The following is a 24,773-nucleotide window of genomic DNA, read 5'->3' on the forward strand; positions in this document are numbered from 1 at the left end:
GCTAGCATTATTGCCCTATGAGGTCCGGGAGCCGCTTTAAGTACTGGTCTCAAATCCTCAGTTATTACCCATTGTTCCCATGGGCTCTCCTCATCCCTGTCCTCTGGACTGGCTTGGTTGAGCACAGCTGTTATGGACACAGTCTGCAGGGCTCCTTTAAGTTCATCCCCATTTGTCCACGGGATGACAGTGGGTTCACCTCTATGGGTGCAGTGGATTCCCCTAGCCCATCTACAGGCAAAGGTCCAGATAGATTTTGGACCCTCCTTATTCCTGGGGTTAAGGAATACTCCTGCACCCAGATTTACCCTTCCACATTCCTGGGAGGACAGCTGTGTATGGCCAGCTCCCGCATCCCATATTCTGGCTAGCCATTCTATCACTCCTTCCCCAGGTTTTTTGGCAAACTCATCTTGGATTTTTTTCAATTCTGTGGGCTCAGCTCATAGCTGCGGGTAGTGATTCGGGTGGGTTGTGGTTCTGTCCTTTTGCTAGACTCATCCTCTCCCTGCTCAGTGAGATCTTTTTGGTAGGTGATGATGGGTCTCATGTGGATGCGGGGTTTTCCTAACTCAGGGGAGGAATAGGTGGAATATACCTCATCATCAGAGGAGTCCCAGATGTCCCCATCCCAATCCTCCAGATCTAGCCAGAGAGCAGCCTCTACTTTAGCTTGGTTAATTGTTCGCAGCTTGCTCTCTAATCTCACCCTCCGCTCTGCTCCGCTCCTTCCTTCTTTATTAATGGAGTGAGGCGCTGTTCTAAGTAGTGCACATCGTCACTTAGCAGGCGCCCCCGGGTGTCTAGGTTCTGGCAACGCCACTCTAGCTCATCTCTTTCCTTTTTTACTCTTTCTAATTCTGCTTTCAGATTAGAGTGGCTGTTACATGCTGCTTGTAGGGCACCTTTAAATAGCCAGATACAGGCTCCTTTCCCCTTTTTCTGCTTTATTTTACAAGCAGTTCCCCAACTACAGAACTGCGACCACAGTTCCTCGGGATTTCCCCATTCCTTTTCTAACATTTCTTTATCCCATTTTGGGTCAGCCCAACCTTCCTGGGCAAAGCTCTTTTCTACCTTGCTGAAATCAGTGACTGGCTTCATGCTGCTGTATTGGAACTAAGAGCACAAACCCTGCTTGCTGCACCAATTCTGTTAGCCAATGCCCAGGTGCCAGCTAAAGGTCTGGTGAGGCAAAGTGTGTGATGCCACACCAGTAGCCATGCTAAGCAGCCCGGACAGGCTGGGTTCTTTTGTTTGCGTTCAGTTTGGGTACAGCAGCAAGAGGGATTCAATTAGAGGCTTAACAATTACTTGTTTATTTATACAAAGACAGACAACAGTTCAACTCACAGATGATTAAGGTACAAAAATTATGAATATCACTATAACTTTGGTAGCGGTTAATAGGAAAAACCACCAGCAGCAGGTTTGCCGACAGAAGCGGCCGCTGCAAGTAAAAGGGGTTTTTCGGACAGGCTCTCTGCTCTGCTGCCACTGAGACAGTAGAACTACATTTAATTGGTTTAATGGCTGGCAGGGTGGTGGGAGGGATCTAGCCATTAAACCAATCGAATTTAGTTCCATTATTTGAGCAGTGACAGGACAGTGAGCTGCAGAGAGCTCCCCACTTGCAAAGCAGCTGGTGTGCATACAATGGGGGTGGCGCAAGGGAAGCCAATGTATATCCAGAAGAGGAGCCAGACAGGTCTTGTGGTTCCTGCCGAGTCGTAGCCATTCATTGGCTGTGACTGGCCCCTTGCATTGCCATAGGGTGGCCAATGAAATCAGGCCCTCAGGATTAGAGTCAGAGGAGCAGTGGTGGCTAAGGTAGGGTTGTCCGCCATGTTAGGTGAGGTAACAGGAGGAGCTAAGTCGGGTGGCATTAATTCAGGTGGGGTTCGGCTGGGGGCCTCTTTGTGTGGATGGGTTAGTCCCAAGGGCTGGTTTGGGGCTGAGACATGTTAATCCTGGGGATGGGGGCCGGGTTTGGGGCTGAGAGGAGTTAAGCCATATATAAGACTGTTGCTAGGGGTTCTGCGAAATTTTTTCAACTTTGAAAGGATTCTGTGGCCAAACAAAATTAGGAAACACTGCCCTAGATAGTTTAAGGAGATCAATGGAACTAGCCATGGAAATAGATAATGGGTATTGGTTATTCCATACAAAAGTTAATTACTGAATTCATGCAGTAGTTACCCAATATAGTTTGTGCAAGAGAAGCATATCAACATTTTTTGAGGCATAAAAGTTATAGTTAAACTTTACCCTGACCTTGCATTTTGAAATTTTGGTGCTTCCTCTGCCGTGTAGAGAGCTTTTCTCATGATGACAAGTGAGCAAGTGAATAATTTGGATCCTTTTTCAGGAAAGCATCTTTATTCAGGAAAAGACTTAAGCACATGCTTCATGCTTAGCTGATGCTTACCTCTTGTTGTTTTCTTGTAGAGGTTGAACCTCTCTAATCTGGGAACTCTCTCATCTGGCAACATCTGTCATCTGGCATGGTTTTGGTTAGCCAGATGACCACTTATCATGGTGCTATAAAGTTTGTTTGCATCCACCAGTCCTGGCTCTCCATGTTCTGTGTTGTTATTTAAGCTGTGTCTAGAATGTAAGGTTTTGTCAACAAAATGGCCGTTTTGTCAACAAAACCCATAAAGCACCAGATTGTGAAGCGTGTTTTGTCAACAGAATGGAGTGTTTTTGTCTACAGCTGTGTCCCATGCGCCAAGAGGAAGAGTAGTTCTGTCAAGAAAGATGTGTCAACAAAATGCAGGTCTGGGTGTTCTGGGGGGCCTTCAGTCAACAGAAAAGGTGTCCCCCCTAGACATTCTGTCCCCAGCAATCAGCCTTCTGTAGTTTCTGCCTCTGGCCCTTCTTTGAAATTATTGCTTCAAAAGTAGTTCAAAGGATTTTCTGCATGCCATTTATTCTGACTCAGTAAAAACTCTTACTGTCATTCTGGAGATTGTGTGTTGGCTTCCTCATAGCACTGTAATCCCTTTGAATAAGTGGCATGCAGTTTGGAAAAATTCTTGTAGATTTTTTTCCCCTTTGCAAGCCCATGAGCTTCCATTCCACACCTGAAAAGTCTGAAAGAATCTATGGTGGATAAGAGTAATAGAGGTCAACCTATATGAATAAAAAACTTGACAGTTGGTAGCTTTAGGACATTTTGTTCGCTCCTTCCAGCTTTGCAGTAGTCACTGACGCAGACTTGCATCACGAAGCATTTTGCTGCTCTTAAAGTTTTTCTGTTTGCTTGTTTGGTAGAATTGACTCAGCATACAATTTAATAAATGGCCAGATTGTGCAATGTAAACATTGGCTCACTTTGGCGGTGGTGTAGTGTCATGCTGCCCTATAGGGAGGTGTGAGAGGGATTGCGTACCAGAGTTTCTTGGCATGCCAAGAAAGTATGCATGTTGCAGAATCCCTAATGATAAGGCATATTCCCATCTCCGTTCCCAGTCACCTTTACCAGTGCAGTAGGGGGCAGAGGAGCCATGATGTTGCTCTTTTGTGCCCCTAGGGGTGCCTTGAACCACTGGAAACATTAGAAGAGACCTATCTCTGGGCTAATACAGAGCCTGTGACAGATTGGGGTGCGGGTACAAAGGAGGGATGATCTCTCTGCACCCACCAAGGCAAGGGACAGGCATGATCTGGCCCCAAATTCACTATACTAAGGGCCATCAATTGTTTGCATGTGTACTGACAGGTTTGGGTAGGTTAGACTTTACTTCATTGCCCTTTTCCAGTGCCTAAAAAACCCAGCTCCCATTGAAAAGCTGCTGGAGACCCAGAATTCAGTCACTGAAGATTTTCAGCAAGGACTGTAGGTGCAAAAGAACAAACAGAATGAACTGAAAAACTAAGTACCAACTTCACAAAATTTTATGGTAAAAACAGAAACAATAGCTTATTTTTTTTACCCTATAATATAGTTACTTACATTATCTTCAGTTTTGGACAAACATAAAGACAAACAAATTGAATCTAAACAGGTCAGTTCCCACAGAAACAGTGCAAAGAAACTCATAGCTCCCAAAAGCTTAGATTGAATTCACCCTAATCTCAGTGAGCATCTTTGATCACTAAATCTATACAATCTGTTGAGTCAAAAACATCTCCCGTCCACTTGCTTGTAGAAATTTTCAGTTGGAATCCATGCAGACTCTTCCTCTGCCTATGCTGACATCCAAGTTAACTAGTCAGCTAAATAATTAATCGACCAGTCTAGTTAAGTATACAGATTTTTTTTTGTTCAAAAAAAAGTGTTATGATAAAAATAAAAATCTGAGCATAGCAAATATAAATGACCCTTTCCCCGTTGTAACGTTTAAGCAAGAGTTGGTGAATCATACTAGTTGAGGCAATTTAACTAAAACAGTTTGGCTAAAATCAAGCAACACTGGAAGTACGGAATTAAAATACGAGTATTTTTCTCCCAGTTTCCCCTTTCTATAATTAACAGTCCCAAGGCTCCCCTGTTGGAGAGTTAAGTGTCAGTAACCTCTTTCCAAGTTAGGGAAAGCAGCCTGCCTTCCACTCCTCTGGCTCAGCTTCTCCCTACCCACATAGTGCCCATGACCTTTTGCAAAGCAGTTGCCCTGACTACTTGCCATCATGCAGTCTGAGTCCAGCCATGGGGAACTTACTGAGCACAGCCAAAACCACCACATCCAATTCCAAAAGACTCTGAGTGTAGAGAACTAATTGTGCATCAACCTAACAACAGAGGCCCAATCCACCTTGTTCCTACCCACCCCTCAACAGATCTCTTAACGAGATCTCCCTGTTAGGCACACGGGTTACACATACACACCAATTACCGTATTCAAACCCAAGAGATTATAATTCAAATAAACTCACTGTGGTCAAGATGTCAATTAAGATTTCCTGGAGCTCTGGGACAGAGCAAGTGGGAAGCCCTCTCCCCACACCTTCTACCTAAGATTCCATCCCCGCTTTGTCCTTTCTGTCCAAGGTACTCCCCATCTCTTTCTGCCCCTTCCCCCTGCAGTCCTGATCTAGTTCCACTTACGGTCTTAGCCATTTTGTCCCCTATGGCAGCTGCCCCATCTATTGCTTTCTGGCCCACCACTGAGGCCCAAAGAGCAGAGAAGCTCTGTCTCACTGCCAGAGGGCCATGGCTGTAGTGAGGAATGAGAGCTCCCCCAGCCTGATGTTGCAAAAGGGAGCCAGAGCTCCTCTAGTCTCGGGACTTCAGCCAGGTGCAGGCATTGGGGCTTCCCCTACCTCCTAGTGCTTCTTCTGCCAGGCATCAGAGTTGGGGTGCTAGGGCTTCCACCACCCTGCCCCACTCGCCAAGTAGTTCTGCTGGGAAGCAGAGTGGGGTCACAATGCGGGGCTTGTCTCATTCACCCAGCAAAGCTGTGAGGGAGCAAAATGCAGTCAAAAGACTTCCCCGGCCTTGCTCCGTGTTGCTGCCACAGGGGCCTAGGGGCTTCTCTGCCCCACCTGCCTAGCCCTTCTCCTGGGGAGTGGACTGAGAATGCAAAGACTTCCTCTGATCCACTCGAATGCTTGTCTGCTGGTGAGGAAGTGGGCAAGCGGCCCCCCAACCGGCTGATGCCCCTGGGCATGGCCCCATGTGCCCATTGGCTAATCCACCACTGGCTGGGTCCTGATCAACAGTTATTTATTCTAAATATTCTCCCTTTCATTCTGGAGGGAACTGCCCTTTTTACAATTAGATCTGGATTTCAATTTTAAAATATCTTATTTTCCTAGACAAATAGCTTTTCAAAGCCATGTCTAGAATATGGCAAAAAAATTTTAAAAAGTTGAAAACTGATGAGAATTAGTAATAAATCAGAAGAGGTTAATCCACCAGCAGCATGGCTTTGAGTGAGCTCCCGGCTGTGTGGGGAAGGAGGAGTGGGGTTGAGCTCCCACTTTGCATGCTGATGCAAATTGGCTCGTGTGCCACTCTTCTGACCTCTGACTGAGCCCAATATCCTGTCTTCCGACAGTGGCTATTGCCAGGTGCCTCAGTGGGAAAGAACAGGACAGTCATCAAGTGATCCATGCCTGGTTGCCCATTCCCAACCGTGACAAGCAGAGACTAGGGACACCATCCCTACCTATCTTGGCTAATAACCACTGATGGACCTATCCTCCATTAAGTTATCTAGTTCATATAAAAACCCGGTTAAAGTCTTTGCCTTTCACAACATCGCCTGGCAGGGAGCTCCACAGTTTGATTATGCATTGTGTGAAGAAGTACCTACTTTTGTCTGTTTAAAACTTGCTGCCTTATTTACTTCTCCACACCAGTCATGATTTTATAGACCTCTGTCATATCCCACCCCTGTAGTTGTCTTTTCCAAACAGAAAAGTTTTAGTATTATTAATCTCTTCTCACATATCAGCCATACCATACACTAAATCATTTTGTTGCTCTTCTCTGAATCCAGTATGTCTTTCTTGAGATGAGGTGACCACATCTGCACACAATATTCAAGATGCAGTTATACCATGGATTTATACAGCGGTAATAAGTTGTTTTCTGTCTTACTATGTAGCCCTTTTTTAATGATTCTCAACATTCTGTTTTGTTTTGGTTTTTTTCAGCTGCGCATTGAGTGGATGGTTTCAGATAACTATCCACAATGACTCTCTCTTCTGTAGTAACAGCTAAGGTGGACCTCATCATTTTATATGTATGGTTGGGATTGTTTTCCAGTATGAATTACTTTGCATAGTCCACCAGTCCTTAAAAGACTGATGATGAGGCAATAGTGTAAAGGATAGTAGAATTACATAGTTGAAGAACAGACCGAGACGTAATGTCTTCTTGTCTTTAATACAGAATACAGAATTTTCTCCATACTGGTGCAGGGTTTTTATCAAAGATGATAAAGGATGTCACATTTAGTCTTCCAGTTTCCAAGTCCCTAACTCATGTTACAATACTATTTGTATAAGCTGTAGCCCCAACCCTGCAGGCACTTACGTATTTGAGAAACTTTACGAAGATAAGCTAATGTGCAGAGCTGTCCCTACCAACATGCAAAATATGCGACTGCATAGAGCACCCCAAAACTGGTGTCTAAAAAAAGTGGTGGTGCAACATATACCGAACAAATGATAAAAGTATATTAAGAAATGAAGAGCAGCAAGAGAGTGCTTCTGTTCTTGTCTCTAAAACACTAGGAAAAGCAGAAATTCCATTAAATCCAAGAGTGACAAACTGAAAAATGATTAAATACTTTTTCATACACTACATAATTAGATTATGGAACTACTTGCTAGAGCATATTGCTAAAACAGAATTTAAGATGATTCACAGAGGGATTGAACATATATGGCTAATAAAATCCAGAGTAACAATGGCTAATGACAAGGAAAACATTGGTGGAAACCCCAATGTTTAAATCGATTTCTAACTACTAGAGGTGACCATTGGTAAAGATCTCAGGCAGGACACTCACCCCTGCCTTCAGTTCCATGTGTCTGAGTTGTTAGTTTGGACCTCTGTGCTATTTAACTGTCAGTCTACAGGAGATGTTATAGATCTGAAAAAGTGGGTCTGCCCCCATGACAGCTCCTCACCTAATACATTATTTTGTCAGTTTTTAAAGTGCTACAGGACTGCTGGTTTGTTTGTTTGGAATACAGACTAACATGACTACCTCTGTGTTACTATTAGACGAGTATGACACATGGAGGGGGAGGCAGCTTAAAGGGGAATGTATTTTGTGTGGGGTACCTTGAACTTTTCACGGAGGCTCTGCTGTAGCCTCTAGCAGAGGCAGGATCTTGGCCCAGAGCGGAGAATCTGCTCTCCCGCTGGCAAACTGTATGCGCTGTGGGTACAAGCAGAGGCACACTCGGGAAGTGACGGAGGCGGGGGGGGGGGTACATTCCCTGGGGCCGGAGGGCACGTGGCACCGGCCCCAGCAGGGCCCGCGGGAGAGGCTGGCCTGGAGCAGGCAGCGGGAGAGAGGCGAGGCCAGCAACAGCCGTGAAACGGGGCCCCTGTCCCCGCAGCTGGGGGCCCCACTTACAGAGCCGGCCCGAGGGGATGTGCCCCAGCAGGCGGCTGCCAGCCACCGCCTCTCCCTGCCATTGGCCCGCGCTGGGGGGCGGGGCGGGGCAGGCTGCCGGGGTTTGGGGCCGCGCACGTGCGGGAAGCTGCCTGGGCACCCGGGTATCCTCCGTCGTCTCACACGGCCCGGATTGGAGCCGTCTCCGCGCCGGCCAGGCCAGGCCCGCCTCCGCCCCCAGTAAGTGGGACGCGGCCCCGACACGGGGCAGGCGGCTTGTGTGAGCGCTACCCGCTCCCCCCCCCCCCCACATGGCAGCCGGGGGCGGGAGCTCGGGGGGTGGGGGGCAGCCGCCAGCCTTTGCTCGCTCTCCCGCCAAGGGCCCTGGGCTGCCGGGGCGGGGGAACCGACCCCGGAGTCACCCACGGGGCGAGGCCAAAGCTCCTCTGTCTGTGTGCATGGGGCTGGCTGGGACTCGGGGACGGCGCTGCTAGCAGTGTCCGAGCGGAGCCCCCCACGCCCCCCTGCGGGGAATGCACACCTGGCAGCCCGCGCGTCACACCTCAGCCCCGAGGCCGAGCGCGGCGGCCCGCCTCCCTGGCACTCGGGCACAGCGGCTGCCTGGGGCCAGCTGGTAACTTCATCTGGCTAGTGACATTCAGGGACGGTGTGAGCCGTCCCGCCCATTCTGGGAACTCCTCTTGGCTTCCATGCACAGTCATAAGAAACCTCCCCGCTTTGCGTCCAGGTGCAGGTGCTGGGGAGCCGCACTCTCGGGGGGGTGGGGGGGAGGCAGCAGTCTTGCTACATTTGAAGACTAGCAGTATCATTTATTAGGTGATGAGCTTTGTTGGGACTGACCCACTTCTTCAGATCTGTTTGGGGAGGGGGGGCGGTAACCGAGTTAGTCTGTATCTTCAAAAAGAGCAAGAAGTCCTGTGGCACCTTATAGACTAACAGATACTTTGGAGCATGAACTTGGGTGGGCAAAAGCTCTTTTTGCCCTCGAAAGCTTATGCTCCAAAATATCTGTTAGTCTATAAGGTGCCACAGGACTTCTTGTTCTTCAGATCTGGAAATCCTGAACGTTTTCTCGACAGAGAGTGGGGCACCGGGGAAAAGACAACTGGTCTTCTCCGGCTCGGTAAAAGAAGCTTAGAGGAGGACAGGTTTCCTTTCCCCTGCCAGCGCTGCATGTTTAAATATAGAAATGTGCTTGGAACAGAATGGCTTGGTTCAAATCAAAGTGATTTTAAAGGAGAAGCAGCAGACAGTGATTGACATCTTTGGTTGGAATCTTGTTTTAGATTTGCATTTTTAGTTACTTTCCTAAAGAATAGTTGATTTCTATTGATTGGTAACCACTTAACCAGTGATTTACAACTAAATCTATCCTTTCCTCCTCACTGGGACTCTTCTGCTAACAAGGGGGAAACACCTTTTTATACACATTTACTTAAACAATTACATAATTTTACCTGCATTTGTTTAGATTCTTAATTTTTACACTTCTTAATGTTAAACAACAGAGTGATAAATTTCTGATTTACTAGATGATTATTCTTTATGTGGGATTTATATCATGTTCACCATGAATGGAAGTCAGAATTTAATGAAAAATGCACAAAATAGCATTTCAGATGTTTTTATTAAAAGTCTTAAAGTTACTGAACACATAAGGGATGAAAGTAAGTTTATTAAAACTTGTTTTGTATTAAAAACTGATTTACTGAACCAAGAAATATTGTATCTGTAGTTACTGAATTGGACTGTTCGACTCACCATGTCCCTTATGATTTTAGCCCTACAGTATCAGATCTGATCTTTTCACACCTTGTAGCACTTTGCTCTTTTGTTTTGATAGAATACAGACTAATGCGGCTATCTCTCTGTTACTTTTCAATCCTTGATTTTATTCTTAGATGGAAAGTGAAAAACAAGCTGTCCTGGTTTTTCAGTTTCCAATTGGGCTTTTAACTTTGAATGACTTAGTCATTGAGCTGAACTTGTTGGGTGAACTAAAATAATGAATGTATTCTTGGTCTCACTATGCCTGGAGAAGAGACTACTGTGATCAAGGGCTGATTTAGCACTTCAACAAACTTTAGTTCTAGGTATTTAGCTAGTGATTTACAACAGCTCAGTAATTTGACTTTCTTTGACACAAATATATGCCATTTGTTTTATTTAATACATTAAATTTATAGATTTAAAAGATTAGAGCAAATGTAGGCCTTAGTGTAGGTAATAATAATACCAAATTTAAAGTACAATTTTTTAAAATAAAAATAATTTTTAAAAAATAATTACTATTTTTAGCAGAAAAACGTGAATTTTTTTGTCACAAGAAAGTTTGTATCCCTGGTAGTTGCTGAAAAAAACTGTTGTGGGCACAATATGTATGTTTGCATGGCATTAAAGATACAAAACTAAATAACAGAAGGTAATAAAATTGTCTTATTGAAACATAGATACAGTGTTCCAAATCCAAAGTTGTTATGGTATCTGCTAAGAATTATATGGAGTATGACTCTAATTTTGGTCATAGAGCCAAAAAGTTTGAAGTCAGTGGAAAATAAAATTGTGTGAGAGGAGAATTGGGCTGTTTTAAGATTTTTATGGAGAAGGATCCTGAGGATGAGCACGGGATGCTCACCTTGATTACCTTGTATGGTGAAATAAATTGAAACCAGCGTTAGTTGCAGTCCTTCTGCAAAACAAAATGAAATTTGATCTAAGGCGACAGCTTACGAATAAGCCACCCCCCAGAGCAACATGGTATGGTGGGGTGAATGCTTGTGTGTACCGTGCTATACATGCCAACATGATTTTCTGCCGACACGATTTCTGCCACTCGTGGAGGTAGGTTTTTATGACTGTCAGCATAGAGTGTCTTCACACATGTTGCAATGGTATAGCTGTATCAGTAGAACTGGGCCTCTGTAGCACTGATATGGGCCTCTGTAGCACTGTGTGCACAGACATGACTTAAGCTTCACAACAGACCTACACAAATCCAGTGCTGTGCGTAGTGCTAGATTCATCAGTGAGGAAAAAAGTCCTGAGTTTTATAAAGTGTCTTTGACCTATAACCCTTTTAACAGTAAGTAATGGTATAATAAAATGTATACACATAAATGAAATTAATATTTATTAATCTTTTCATTGACTTCCACAGCCCACTAAGTGTTTTCTAAACAAAAAGAGGCATCCACTTTCCCTCAAAACTTTATAAGCAAAAGTCCAGTGCTGAAACTGGAGCTATCTGTGTGCACTTCTCTGCACACCTGTACACGTGTGGCACTCCATTGAAGACAAGTTTGGATCTGACAAACACAGAGAAAGGGGAGCAAAACATACATATTTACCATGACACTTTAATTTCTTAGTCATAATGATTTTATTTTGGCAGTGGTATGATATTTAAATGATCTCAAATTATCACAACCTGAACAAAAAAGCAGTAAAGTAGCACTTTAAAGACTAACAAAATAATTTATTAGGTAAGCTTTTGTGGGGCAGACCCACTTTTTCAGACCATAGCCAGACCAGAATAGACTCAATATTTAAGGCACAGAGAACCAAAAATAGTAATCAAGGTTGACAAATCAGAAAAAAAAAATGATCAAGGTGAGCAAATCAAAGAGCAGAGGGCCGGGAGGTGGGGGAGTCAAGAATTAGATTAAGCCAAGTATGCAAAAGAGCCACTGTAGTGTCCCAGAAAATTTGCGTCCTGGTTCAAACCTCGTGTTAATGTGTCGAATTTGAATATGAAAGAGAGTTCAGCAGTCTCTCTTTCCAAAGCAGCGTGAAAATTCTTCTTCAATAAGACACAAACTCTTAAGTCATTAACAGAATAACTTATCACAACCTATCATAGAGGTGGCCGTGTTAGCTGGTAGCTTCGAGAACAACCATAACTCTTGTGGCACCTTATAGACTAACAGATATTTTGGAGCATAAGCTTTTGTGGGCAGAGACCTGCTTCATCAGATGCATGAGTGGGGTGTGGTGATTTCAGAGGGGAATTTAAAGAGTGGGGTCCCCGTAAGAGGGAGGGCCAGAGCTGACAAGGTCTATTCAGCAAGGTGGAAATGGCCCAGTATCAACGGTACTTATCGAAAGAAGAAAAAAACAGTCAGATCGGACAGGGGGATATGAGCCTTTGTCAGAGTCTAATGGGGAGACATTAGCACCTAGAGCACAGAAACTGCCTTTGTAAACTGCGAGCCGCTCCCAGTCTCTATTTAATCCATGGTTAATGGAGTCAAATTTGAAAATAAATTTCAGCTCAAAGATTTCTCTCTCCATTTGATTTTTTTTTTAAATTTTTTTGTTTCAGAACTGTCACCCTTAAATCTGCCTCTGAGTGTCACAACCTGAATTTGTTTTCTTCTGGTGATGTGACCAGCATTGCAGCCAATACAGCATTAAGGATGCCTGGAGGAGTCAGCAGTCTATTAGGGACATCAAAAACAGGACTCGCTCATTCCAGAATGGGGGAGGATGACTTAGTGGGAGTTTTTAGTAGTTAAGAATGTAGCCCTTTGACCCCCTGTTGGCTAAAGCATTGGTAAATTGTGTAATCCCAGCAAAAACCATAGCTGACAAGTAACAGAGAGAAAGTGGTGCTAGTCTATGTGCTATCAAAACAAAAAAGCAGTAAAGTAGCACTTTAAAGGCTAACAAAATAATTTATTAGGTGAGCTTTGGTGGGACAGACCTACTTCTTCTGTCCCATGGAAGCTCACCTAATAAATTATTTTGTTAGTCTTTAAAGTGCTACTTTACTGCTTTTTTGTTTTCATACCTGACAAGGCTCGCAAGAGCTTGAGTCTCAGCCCCTCCCTTATTTACAAATTCTGGTTTACATTGTAGTCAGTGGTACTGGAACTATTTTTGGGATGGGGATGCTGAGCTGCGCCCCTTCCCCACACCTGTTCGTGTCCTTCACTGACCCAGGTTGGGGTCCTGTGGTTGCCAACTCTCCTGGACTAGATTGATCGGACACCAATGCCACAAATGTTCATCTAGTCCAGGAGAGTTGGTACCCTAGCCACAGCTGGAGGTGGTTGTGGAGCCCCGGGTCAGCAGCAGGACCACAAGTGGCAATGGAGCCTGCAAGGTTGGTGGCCTGGACCCTGGGGCCAGTGAGCTGCCGAACACCTGCACCTTCGCTGCTGTGTCTGGCCCTGGCCGGGCTGCTGGATGCCAGCCCTGCCCCTGCTGCTGCTGGCCTGGGTGTCAAAAACTGTCCACCTACTTGCTGCTCTTTCTTGCTGCCACTTGTTCTAGATACCAGCCCTGCTGCTGCTGGCTCCAACCCCAGATCGACTCCCAGCGACTGGCCCCCTGCCACCAGGCTCTCTAGTCCAGGAACATCCATGATCCTGTACTATATTTTGCCCTGGTTGTTGTTGTTATTGTTTTAAAGAGCTTTTCTCTCAAGAGGGGAGAATGGTGTGGCAGAGGCACTGTTACACACAAGGATGTCTGAAGAAGTTAGGACTGCCTAGATTTACATAGGAATAGTCTTCAGGTACAATAGACAAGCATGTTGTAATTTATTTTCCCTCTAAATTCTTTGTCCTCCTGTTAAAATAAACAGTACCTTGTTTTAGTAGTCTTAGTAGGCATCCTTCAGTCTGCATAGACTATGGATCGCACCCTTCGTAGTTCCATTTGGAATCATCATTTGCAGCGTTGACTGTGAAGGCCCACATGAGAGAGACAGTCCTTGCGGCATCTGTTGTGCGTGTAGTGGGTGTCTGGCAGGTCCTTACTGTGCTTTCTGTGGGCTCGCTTCTCCTCTGCCAGCTGTCTGATTCTCATTTCACCCTTCTGAATGCCCTTGTGTAGTTCCTGCCTCCATCTGCTGCGATCGTCTGCCAGCTCCTCCCAGCTGTCCGGCTCGATGTCTACCTCACTGAGGTCCCTCTTGCAAACATCTTTGCAGCACAGTTGGGGGCATCCGGGAGGTCTTTTGCCAGACCTCCTGGACCTTGTTTTGTGCAAGGTGTTTTGGCACTGTATGACACGGGTCACACAGAGACTCCTGAATGAAAGAACTGCCAAGTACTTGAATTTAGTCAAATCTGCTAGGTAAGTGCAGTTGATACGCAGGATAATGTAGGCAAGGCCTGGACTAAAAGTGAGAGAGTTTCAGAATTCCTCCTGGATGTAGGTAAAGGCATGATGTCTGTCGCCTGGGCAGTGCACTTGTGGGGACTTACATGGAGACAGAGGTTCAGCAGGTGAATAACTATGTCCATTTCAGTCCATGCAGCTATTCATTACTTAAAGTTGCACTTCTTTAAATATCTTGCTGAATTGAGTCCAGAGTGCAATGGAGATACAGTAGAGCCCTGAGATACGCACAACCTGAGTGCATGTATCTCGGTTTAACGCGACTCATGGTGGTAGGGAGCTGGTGCCTGGCTCCAGGCTGCCCGCCGCTCAGAGGAGCCAGGAAACTGACCAGTGTTGCAGCGCTCATCAGTTTGCCGTCTCCTGTGAGTGGTGAGCAGCCCAGAGCCTGGCTCTCGGCTGCCCACCGCTCACAGGAGAGAAGAAACTGAGCAGAATTGAGTGGGGGGAGCTGGAGCCTGACCCCCAGCCTCTCACAGGAGACAGGAAACTGACTAGATCTGCAGCACTGGTCAGTCTCCCTCAGCAGGGAGCTGGAGCCTGGCTCCTGGCTCCCAGCTCCAGGCTGTTCACAGGAAACTAACCAGTGCTGCTGCGCTGGTCAGGTTCCTGGCTCCCCTGAGTCACATGAAATTTTACTTACGTGGGATTGTGCAGGAACACAACCTCCCTGTAAGCTGGGGGTCTACTGTAGTTCCTGTTCAACAGGGTCTTCTAGGGTCTTTGTTTAAGTCCCAACATGTGTGCAAAGTTTGCAGGAGTCTGCACTTTAACCATCCACTCATGCAGCCTATCCTTCCTTAGCAGATATGTGCTCATTAGGCAATTGTCAAAGATCATAACGTCATCAAATCAGAACCAGTGCCCCTGGAAACACAACAGTATATTGTGCTGCAGTTTCTGTTGGTAGTTCCCAGGCCAAACTATATCGCTAACCTACATGCTTTTTCCAAAAACAAAATCAGCCTCTAGGAAAGGATGTTTTCGACCTAAGAAATGAAACGTTTAAGTGAATATAAATTTGAATTACAGGGCTCTCTCTAGTGGGGCCCATTGAAATTGGAGAAGAGCCTTTTGCTGACATGACTGAAGGTTGAATTAAGCCCCAAATATGAAGGTTTATGAAATCTAAACTGCAGTCCAGTAAACTCTTTCATCGCCGGCATTCTATTATCTGGAACTCTCAAATAACTTGTAAATTTTAGTTATATTTTCCATAAGTACAGTATTGTGAAAGTAATACAAATATATACAGAAAATACAATATAACATGACAGTGTACAATACTACTGTTGTTGCTAAATAAAGCACTCTCCATATTTTTCTGTTTTGTTTCTTAATGTCTAACCTTGTTTTTCTTTAGTGTTATGCATTGCTAGGCATTCCTCTCAATTATCCAGAATATTTGAATATCTAGCAACCTCCCAGTCCCAGGACTGCTGGATATAAGAGTTTACTGTAGGTTGAAGTCAGTTTCATTTGCAACATGCTGAGTGTAAAATTAGTGAGTGGCAGTGTTCCTGTAAGCTAAGCACTTGGGTGGCTACCTGGGAGAGAGTCATATGCTGTCCAGCTAAGCAGAGCATCCACAGCCACCCAAAGTGGGCAGCATGTATTTCTATTGGTAGCGCACATCCGTGCATGCCTTGGTGAATATAAAAAAAGTTATTTCACCCATGGATGGAAAAAAATTAGAGCGAACACTGGTGAGTGGTGGCACAAATGTAAGGCCTTGGCTTGAGGACATTCTATACAAATAGTTGGAGGGCTGCTTTATTCACATCTTATTTTTGCAGGAATGCACCACTGTAATTTTGAATCTTTTGAGAAGACTAGAAATACATAATTCTCAAAAAAACAAGCTGTCTGCTGTCAGCTTTGCACAATTGAGAAAGAAAGCTTTGATTTTCCTAATGAAATGGTAAAACCACAGTTGGACTTGTCACTCAGTTGCTACAATGGGGTTGATGTTAAAAAGCCGAAGGATGAGAATAATCTTGTAAAATATAGCACAAGAAGTACAGTACCAAGGCTGAATTATTGATTGCACAAGTCAAGGAGTCATGATTTTAAAATGGTGTTCTGTGGAAACATAATTCTTTTTTTTGCATCAAAGATTTGGTACTTAGCCCTCATCCTTTTAAGTCACTACTGAACCCATAACGCAGTGCTTAACCGTTGCTTAAACATAGTGTTGGGGGATCACTGAAAGAAGTGAGAAAATATGAACTGAAGAGAGAGGCAAGATCAGAAGTTGCTTGGAAAGTGTGAACAGAATTAGTGTCCTTGGGTGGAAAAGCTAAATACTTAAGAAACCCTTCAGTGTGAGGGAAGAATCCCAAGCTAAAAATCAAACCTGTGGAATAGGCCATGTGTTTGTTTTAGTTGAGAATCTTTTAGTAGAAGCTGCTTATATAATGATTAAATGTGGGTGGATTTGATAGGTTGAGAAGGGGGAAGCAAAGGGGTTTGCAGTGTTTCATTCCTTTCCCCCCAGTTTTAGAAAGGGTGTGCCTGAAAAGGAAGTGTTTATATTTTCCTTTATCGAAAAAAATCTTGAAGGAGGGAGGGAAACAAGCTTGGGATCAGTGAGATGATTCCCCTCAACTCCCAGTTGCACACCATTCTTTTCTGCAAGGTAAGAAACTTCTGTTTCTGGAAACTGTTAAATGTTACTATACTGTATATGCATTAGCCAAACATTGAACTTTATGTGAGGTAAGCACTATACAAACGAACTCAGCCAAAGATTTCTATGATGGTAGATAGGTATTTTCCCACATTACAAATAGGGAAACTCAGACACAGTTTGGCCGTTTCTACACAGGCCACTTCCTTCAGAAGTGGCATGCTAAAACGGAGAGCGAAAGATGCAAATTCCCCCTGCCTCATTAGCATAATGTCACGTGATTTGGAGTCCGGAAGACTGTTCTTCCGGACTCCAAAACGCCGTGTAGAAGTGCGGCTGCCGGGGGGTGCTTCCGGAAGGAAGTTCTTCTTCTGGAGGCACCTTCTTCCCAAAAATTTTCAGGAAGAAGGGACCTCCGGAAGAAGGACTTCCTTCCAGAAGCGCCCCCCAGTGGCTGTGCTTCTACACGGCATTTTGGAGTCTGGAAGAACAGTCTTCCAGACTCCAAATCACATGATGTTATGCTAATGAGGCATGGGGAATTTGTATCCGCGCCTCATTAGCATCTTCTGCTCCCTGTATTAGCATGCCACTTCTGAAGGAAGTGGCCTGTGTAGAAACAGCCCTAGTGTCAAGCAGCAGGTTATTGGTAGAGCCATGATTAGAAAGTGTGAGTTCTAGGCTGCTTCCTCCTTATGTTCCATACCTCTTTTCAGTGCGAAACTCTTCACCAGCAGCAGGGATATTGGAAAATGTGGGTCTTCACATAAGAACCTTGACTCCAAGAGAGTGAAGACTTAACAGCCTTGAGATGGAATCCGAAATACAGGGTGGCAATAAAAGAGCTGGAAGACTTAAAAGCAGGAGCCCAGGAGAAGGCTGGCTGCCTACTTAAACTTTCTAATTTAAAATTAAGCCTGATTAGCAGTACCAATCTGAAATGAAATGCAGCGGCCAATACTTGAGGGAAATGAAAATGAAAGAGCTGCTAATTATCATTAGGTTCCCATTGTGCTAGGTGTGCTAGAAATGCAGAATGAGATGGTCCCTGTTCCAAGGCCATCTTACAATCGACCCATAAGACAAGCTGACAGATCTTGACAGGTAGGGGAGTACTAGAAAACAGTAAGACGGTATTGGTTAGTGGTGCAAGCATGAAAGTTAGTGGTCTTCAAAGCTCTAAAAACACAATTGACCACAGGTTCAGTAGAAGCAAAAGAATGTCATTGGTTGGAGAGCAATTTAAAGAGCTGTTAAGAGTCAAGTCTGAGTTAGATGAATGTGACTGGAGGAGAAATGCCATCTGAGGTCTGCAGCTGACATTACATGTTTTTATGGAGGTTATTATTTTGTTTATAGATTTTCTTAATTGTTGATGTGAGAAATAAGCAACTATTGTAACTTTCTAATAGTGACCTCCTGGACTTTCTACTTAGCAAGGCACGTGTACATCTGTTGAAATGAGTCTTAGGCTAGAGTGGAACATTGGTTTTTATAAACTCTAGTAATAAAAATCCCGAGCAAGAAAAATACATGCTTGCCCTTCAGAGTTATGAACACCAGTTAGGAACTGACCTGTCAACCACAGATTGCATTTGTAACTGAAGTATATAGAGTCTCACAATTTGCAAACTTAATGTTCGTGAATTAATTATTAGTGAGCCGCCAAGTGGCTGCTTCCCCCAGGGCCCCGGGCAGGAGCATCTGCAGCTGGTGCTTCCCCTGGGGCCCTGGGCACACACCCGCTCTGTATTCCTGAAAATTCAAAACACAGAACCCTTGCGAATGTTCAGACTCTACTATATACAATCAGGCAGCAGCAGAGACAAACGAACAAAACCAAACAAACCAACAATACCACACCAAAACAAATGCACAGTACAGTATAAATGTAAACCACTTAAGAAAAGGTTTTAAAAAAGATTTGACAAAGAAAGAAAGCTCTGTGCTGGTTTAATGTTTAATTAAGATGTTAAAAGCAGTGTTTTTTTTTTCTTCTGCCTAGTAAAGTTTCAAAGCCTCATTGAGTCAATGTTCTTTTCAAAACTTTTGAAAGACCAACCATGAAGTTTTATTCAGCGTTATGAACACCCTCCATTCCAGAGGGGCTCCTCAGGTTCTACTGTAATTCTTGTTGCCCTGAATGTTTAGCTCAAGGTCAGGGGCCTGCAGGTTGTTTCTCGTAGGAGGAAAAATTGATTATATGAGTCAGATGTCTTTGGAGTCTGTTTATTTAAAGGAACCATAGAAAATTGTGTTGCCTGAATACTGGAGGAAGTTTCTTTGCTCCAAATGCCTTTGAGACAGCACTTACCACAAAACCACCCAGAAGCTTTTCTATGTGCAGTGTTAACAGTGTGTCTGTGTTTGGTGCTTGCTTGCTACCTTCTCTATTTACTTTTTTTGGGGGGGTTGTGGGGAAGATAGCTCAGTAATTTGAGCATTGGCCTGCTAAACCTAGGCTTGTGAGTTTAGTCCTTGAGGCTTTAGCGATCTGGGGCAAATAGATGGAGGGAAAAAAAAAAAGGAAGATGCTTGGTCCTGCTAAGAGGGCATGGGACTGGACTTTATGATCTCCTGAGGTCCCTTCCAGCTCTGTGAGATGCATATCTCCATACTTTTTGCCTTCTTTCCATGACAGATAAATTTTCACCTACAAGTTCCTTGCATGAGATTTTATTTTGGGCAGTGTCATATACATATTTGAGTGGGATGCTGCTTTTGTTCTTCCTTGATATCAGGTACCATAAAGGATCCTAAGTGTTTCTCACAGCTATCTTACAGGTGGTGATTATGCCCAAACCATAACAGAAAATGTTTTCTCAAAATGCAGCCAGGACAGTAGTATATGCATTTTTACTTTTGTATGGCAGTGTTTCCCAAAGTGTGGTGCGCGAAAGGGTTTCAAGGGGCACGTGGCAGAAGGTAAATTACCAAACATGAGGAGATAAACACTGGGATAGGGGGTATACTGATAAGACCGAAGTCCTGAAAAGGAGAGTGTGAATGTTCGAAGTTTGGGAAACACTGTTGTATGGGCTGGAAGCGGAAAGTCAAAAACTGCTCTGCCAGCAATTCTCCCTGCAAATGGATTATCTGGCATCTATTACAAGGATATACATATGTGTGTACACACACACCCCTTGTAAGGCACGAAGGGACCCTTTGAAAGGTCATCAAGTCCAGCCCCCTAGACTCACAGCATGACCTATCACTATCTCTGGCAGTTTTTTTTTTTTTAAATCTCTCTCTCTCTCTCTCTCTAGTTCAGGAGAACATGTAGGGCTAGAGTCAGCTTTTAGATCTGATACTTTAGGTCAGTATTTCTCAATGTGGGAGCTGGGGGGTGGCATTTAGAGGGGCTGCAATTGCAGGGCCTGTGTTAGGGAGTGGGCAGACAAGACAGTTGTCCTGGGCCACATGCCACAAGGGGCCCTGCAAATTTTGTTACATGCTTCGCTCCCTTATGGGAGGCTGTGGCTTAAGCCCAAGCCCAGATTCTGCTACCTAGGGCTGGAGCATGTAACTTAGCGTCGTGGGGCCCTCTGTAGCCTGGGGCCCCAGGCAGTTGCTGTGCCACCCCCTAACACCAGTCTTGAGTATTATTCATAACTTACTTTATAATATTTAAGACAGCAGGGTCACAATTATTTTCAAGTCTGGGGTGGGGTGAGGGTGTCAATTTTTTTTTTTTTTAAAATCCAAAGGTCATCAGCAAAAAAAAGGTTGAGAAATACTGCTCTAGATTCTTACCAAATCACTCAGTCATAAGCGCTCGCCTGCATTTCTGAATGTTTGTCCTTACTAAAATAATGCTCTCCTCTTTGTCCTTGAAAGTTACTTTGCTGGATGCAAAACCAGTGACTTGCCCATCTACAGAATTGTCCATTTTTATTGATTATTGAAATTTGTGAGCAGTGCACCATCTGTTATGGATGTGTATAGTTAGAGCCCTCTGCTTACTGAACAAATATAATAGAGAGGTTGCATCAGCAAAATCAATGCCAAATGTCCCTCCTAGACTTTCGGGAGCTAGGAGTAAATTGCCAGCTGGAGGGGATGATAGCAGACTCTGCACCAAATGCTTTCTCCTGACAGACTCATGTTTTATTGCCTTCCCAAAGGTACAGATCAACAGTTATATTCCTTTTGCATTCGTGCCCTCAAATTTCCTAAAGGGATGTGATTATAGGTAAAAGTGGGGGGATTTTTAAAACAAAATTGAGATTTTTCCTGTACCCCTTCTTGAAAAAAATGGATTTTAAGTAACGTAGTGAGTATAAATATACACCTGTATTCTATTATGAAAAACCAATATGTGCACACAATCCCTGTATCATTACTGTAAATTATGTTCTGTTTCCTCACCGTACCGCCAATTTTTGCCCATTATTTGAGGTTATTTAGTGTTGTGTCCTTTCTGCAATTAAACAGCAAGCTCTCTGGTACCATGAGAGAGGGACTCATTTATTTTAGGTTTGTGAAGCACTATGGACAGTGCAATTATACAATAAAAACAATTAGATGGGATTATTTATTGTACTTTCTTCCACATCTTTAGACTGAGTAATTAAATAAGGTGATATTTAGCAAAATCTGGCACTTGAATATCCTGTGAATTTCCAGTTAATCTCATGACGATTAAGAATTAATTCCTCTGAACACGGTATTTGTCTGTGATTAATATAAGGATTATGTGCCTCAATTTAACACTTTTAGAATACCATACTGTTGGGAGAATGCAATTGTACAAAAGTGACTGTGATTGCAACATTGTGTGTGTGTGTGTGTGTGTGTGTGTGTGATGCATGCTTTTCACATCAGAGATACACAATGATCTACTACCAAATGTACCAGTCAGGAGCAGCAGCGGGTCTCTAAAAGCAGTAGGGTCGATAGTGCCGGAAACATGGCCCCGTCTCTTTCTCCTGAGGGCTTGCCCTCATGTTTCCCCTTCTTCTGAAGGCTCCAACATCAGGCCAACCCTTTCCCCAAGACCTCACTCCCACACCACCTCTTCCCTCCCACACTCTGTCCCCCACCTACTTCTCTCCAACCCTTCCCCCACTTACTTGACATTGTGACTGGTAAAAAGTGAGGGGGTGCAACCTCTGACCCGCTTTGTTCCGGCATCCTGGTTCCAATATGTCAGTGTGTCAAATTGTGAAGCTGCAGCAGTGCCGACAGACTCTGCAGGCCCAGAGGAAAAGTATGAGGGGTAGGCCAGGGGACAGGGGGGGCGGGGGGCAAGGGCAGGAGAGGCAAGGCTTAGGGCAGTCAGCCCTGGCCTCCATGCCATGCTCTCGCAGACCCACGTGTGGAGTGGCAGCACAGTGCTCCACAGCCTTTCACAGAGGCCCGAAGGGATGGCTGACACCACTACTTGAGCTTCCTGCCCTCCCACCCCCCGTCGGCAGGCCTGTTAAGATGTATTTTGATTGTGATTTTTAGGACGTGAGAAATGACTTAGTGTGTCATAGGACTACCCTACCTGGTCTGGATTTGGGCTAGCCATGAGCTCTCTTCCCCTCATTTCCAGTACTGATTGGCCTGAAAGCATTGTGAATCCAGTGTGAGCGGTCTAATTGGAAAGTCTGCCTCCACGTGTTGTCAATTTTACTACAACTTCTAGCAATTCTGGGTTGTTTCTTTGGACCCCAACTTTTGCAGCTTTGGGGAGCTTCTTTATGAATTTCTCTAGAAAATTGAGAGACAGCGTATGTAAGATAATATATTTTATTAGATCAGCTTCTCTTGGTGAGTGGAACAAGCTTTCAAACTGCACGGAGGTCTTCTGGTTCCAGAATAAGTGAGTTCACCATGGCCTCTCCTGTTTTTCTGGCCTCAGTCACTGGTTGGCCCAGCCCAGGACTGGCTCACTGCCATTCCCAAATCCCTTCCAGGGTGCAGTTTTTTTTTCTTCAGCAAGAAACTTAGGCAAAACATCCAATATAAAAAACACTTCTCTTCACCTCTTGGCATACATTTCCTAAGTTTTTCCCATCTTCTCTCCATGCTGGAGTGGATGCACTTTTCCCTGGAATGTCTCGGTTTCAGAACCTGCTGCAGGAGCCCATTTCCTACCTACAAGTCCTCCTCAAATGAGCCACTGGGCTGGCTTTATAATTACTTGGGCTAAGTGTTTAAGCTTTTGACTACCCCGAATTGAATTGTATAGTTGTTTGGGGGTAGTAGGACAGTAGGAGTCTGGTTTTTGATCAGAACACCCAGTTGAAAAGGGACCCTGACTCTTCTAGTCAGCAGTGCTGACTAGGTTGTTAAAAATCTTGCCAGCGGTGCAGCTGGGCTAAAGCAGGCTCCTCGGTGCTGTCTCTGTGCACCTCCTGGAAGCATCTGGCATGCCATGACTTGGGAAGCCCTACAAGTTGCCTTTACCCTCCATGTCAGCTCTGCAGCTCACATTGGCTGGGAACTGTGGTCAAGAGGAGCTGCAGCAGGGATGCCTGGGGTTTTAGCAGCACATCCTCTGCAGAGCCACCTGTTCATCCCTCTGACTAGTAGCTGGATGTGCTGGCCACTTCTGGGAGCTATGCAGAGCCAGGACAGGCAGAGAGCATGCTATAGTTTCATTGCACTGCCAGCTGGGAGCTGCCTGAGGTAAGCACCATCTAGGTGAAGCCTGAATCTGAACCTCCTGCATCCCAACTCCCTGTCCCAGGTTGGAACCTCCTTCTACACTTTATTCTTAATCCCCTCCCAGAGCTTGCACTCCAACCCTCTGCCCCAGCTCTGAGCTACCTCCCAGAACCTGCACACCCTCCTACACTGCTATCCCCCAACCCTGAGCATCTCCCACACTCAGACTCTCTCCTGGAGCCCACAATCCCCTGCCAAGCTCTGAATCGGTACTGCATTCCAAACCTCTTATCTCCAGCCCACCACAGAGCCTACTCCCTCCTTGCCCCCCATCCCCTGGCCTAGCTCTGAGCCCACTTCTGCACTGTGAACCCCTTGGCTCCAGTCCAGAAGACCCCTCCCTCATCATGAACCCCAGAGCCCACACCAGCAGCCAACACCCTCCCCCACACCCGAGCCCTCCGCCCCACCCCAGTGAAAGTGAATGAGGGTGGAGGAGACCAAGTGATCGAGGAAGGGGAGTGGAGTCATTGGGGACGGGCCCTCAGAGAAGGAGCCTTGGGGAAGGGCAAAGGGACGGGGCAAGGGTGTTCAGTTTTGTGCAATTTAAAAAATGACCAACCTTATGGAACAGGAAGAGGAATTTCCCCTAGAGAGAGCGTTCGCAGTTATCCAGCTACCTTTGGGGATTTTGGGTTGTTTTGGTCAATATTATAGTTTCAAGTGACTCGTCAGAGCGTTGGGAGGGAGAGGAGAGGATGTGTATTATCGAAACGAACCCCATTTCCCTCTTTCTCTGTGCAGATTCTGGACCTCGTGGAGAGATCAGTACACGATCTGGTCGAAGAAAACAATTACGCAGATGCATTAAGTAGAAATAGGAGGCTAACATATTGAGGGTTCCTTCCATGCCTGGATTTACAGCCCACCATGTCAGTATAAAAGGATTATTAAATACATAAATGCCTAGCTCTCTCCATCGTTTTAGATTCTATAACTTTCATCCTTTCTACAAATTACCTGCCCTTTCTCATTGACACTCTACTATGCTCAAGTAGTTATCAACTGATTAGAACTTGTCACTATGTTGGGAGGTTGGCTATGTCTTTGTCTGTGACTGACTTGCTTTGTGAACTTGAGGAAGTCAGTTAAATTTTCTGTAAGACGTAAAATTGGAATAATACAATAATACATTTTTTTCTGTGGTCTAAAGGCAAAGTATTATTATGCTGCCAACATTGCATCATCCATGGAACCCCACTGAGCAAGTTTATAGGGATCTGTTAATGCCACGACTTCCTTCTTATTTGAAAAATAAAAGCTTTGTAAATGTGTTTTATATTCAGTAGAATTAAAAGAATTACAGAATCATTAAAGTCTCA

General features: G+C 44.8%; 1 protein-coding gene across 10 annotated transcripts in view; it reads left to right on the forward strand.

The window, feature by feature from the left end:
* Window positions 1-7,971: 7,971 nt before the first annotated feature.
* SLC7A2 (solute carrier family 7 member 2) overlaps window positions 7,972-24,773 on the forward strand; it is a 109,500-nt gene continuing 92,698 nt past the window's right edge. For all 10 annotated transcript variants that reach the window (XR_012645378.1, XR_012645375.1, XR_012645377.1 and 7 more), the window contains exon 1: window positions 7,972-8,258. The gene's annotated coding sequence lies outside the window, so the exon portion shown is untranslated. The remainder of the gene's footprint in view (window positions 8,259-24,773) is intronic.

The sequence above is a fragment of the Carettochelys insculpta genome, chromosome 4 (assembly GCF_033958435.1).
Source record: "Carettochelys insculpta isolate YL-2023 chromosome 4, ASM3395843v1, whole genome shotgun sequence".
Classification (NCBI taxonomy): domain Eukaryota; kingdom Metazoa; phylum Chordata; order Testudines; family Carettochelyidae; genus Carettochelys; species Carettochelys insculpta.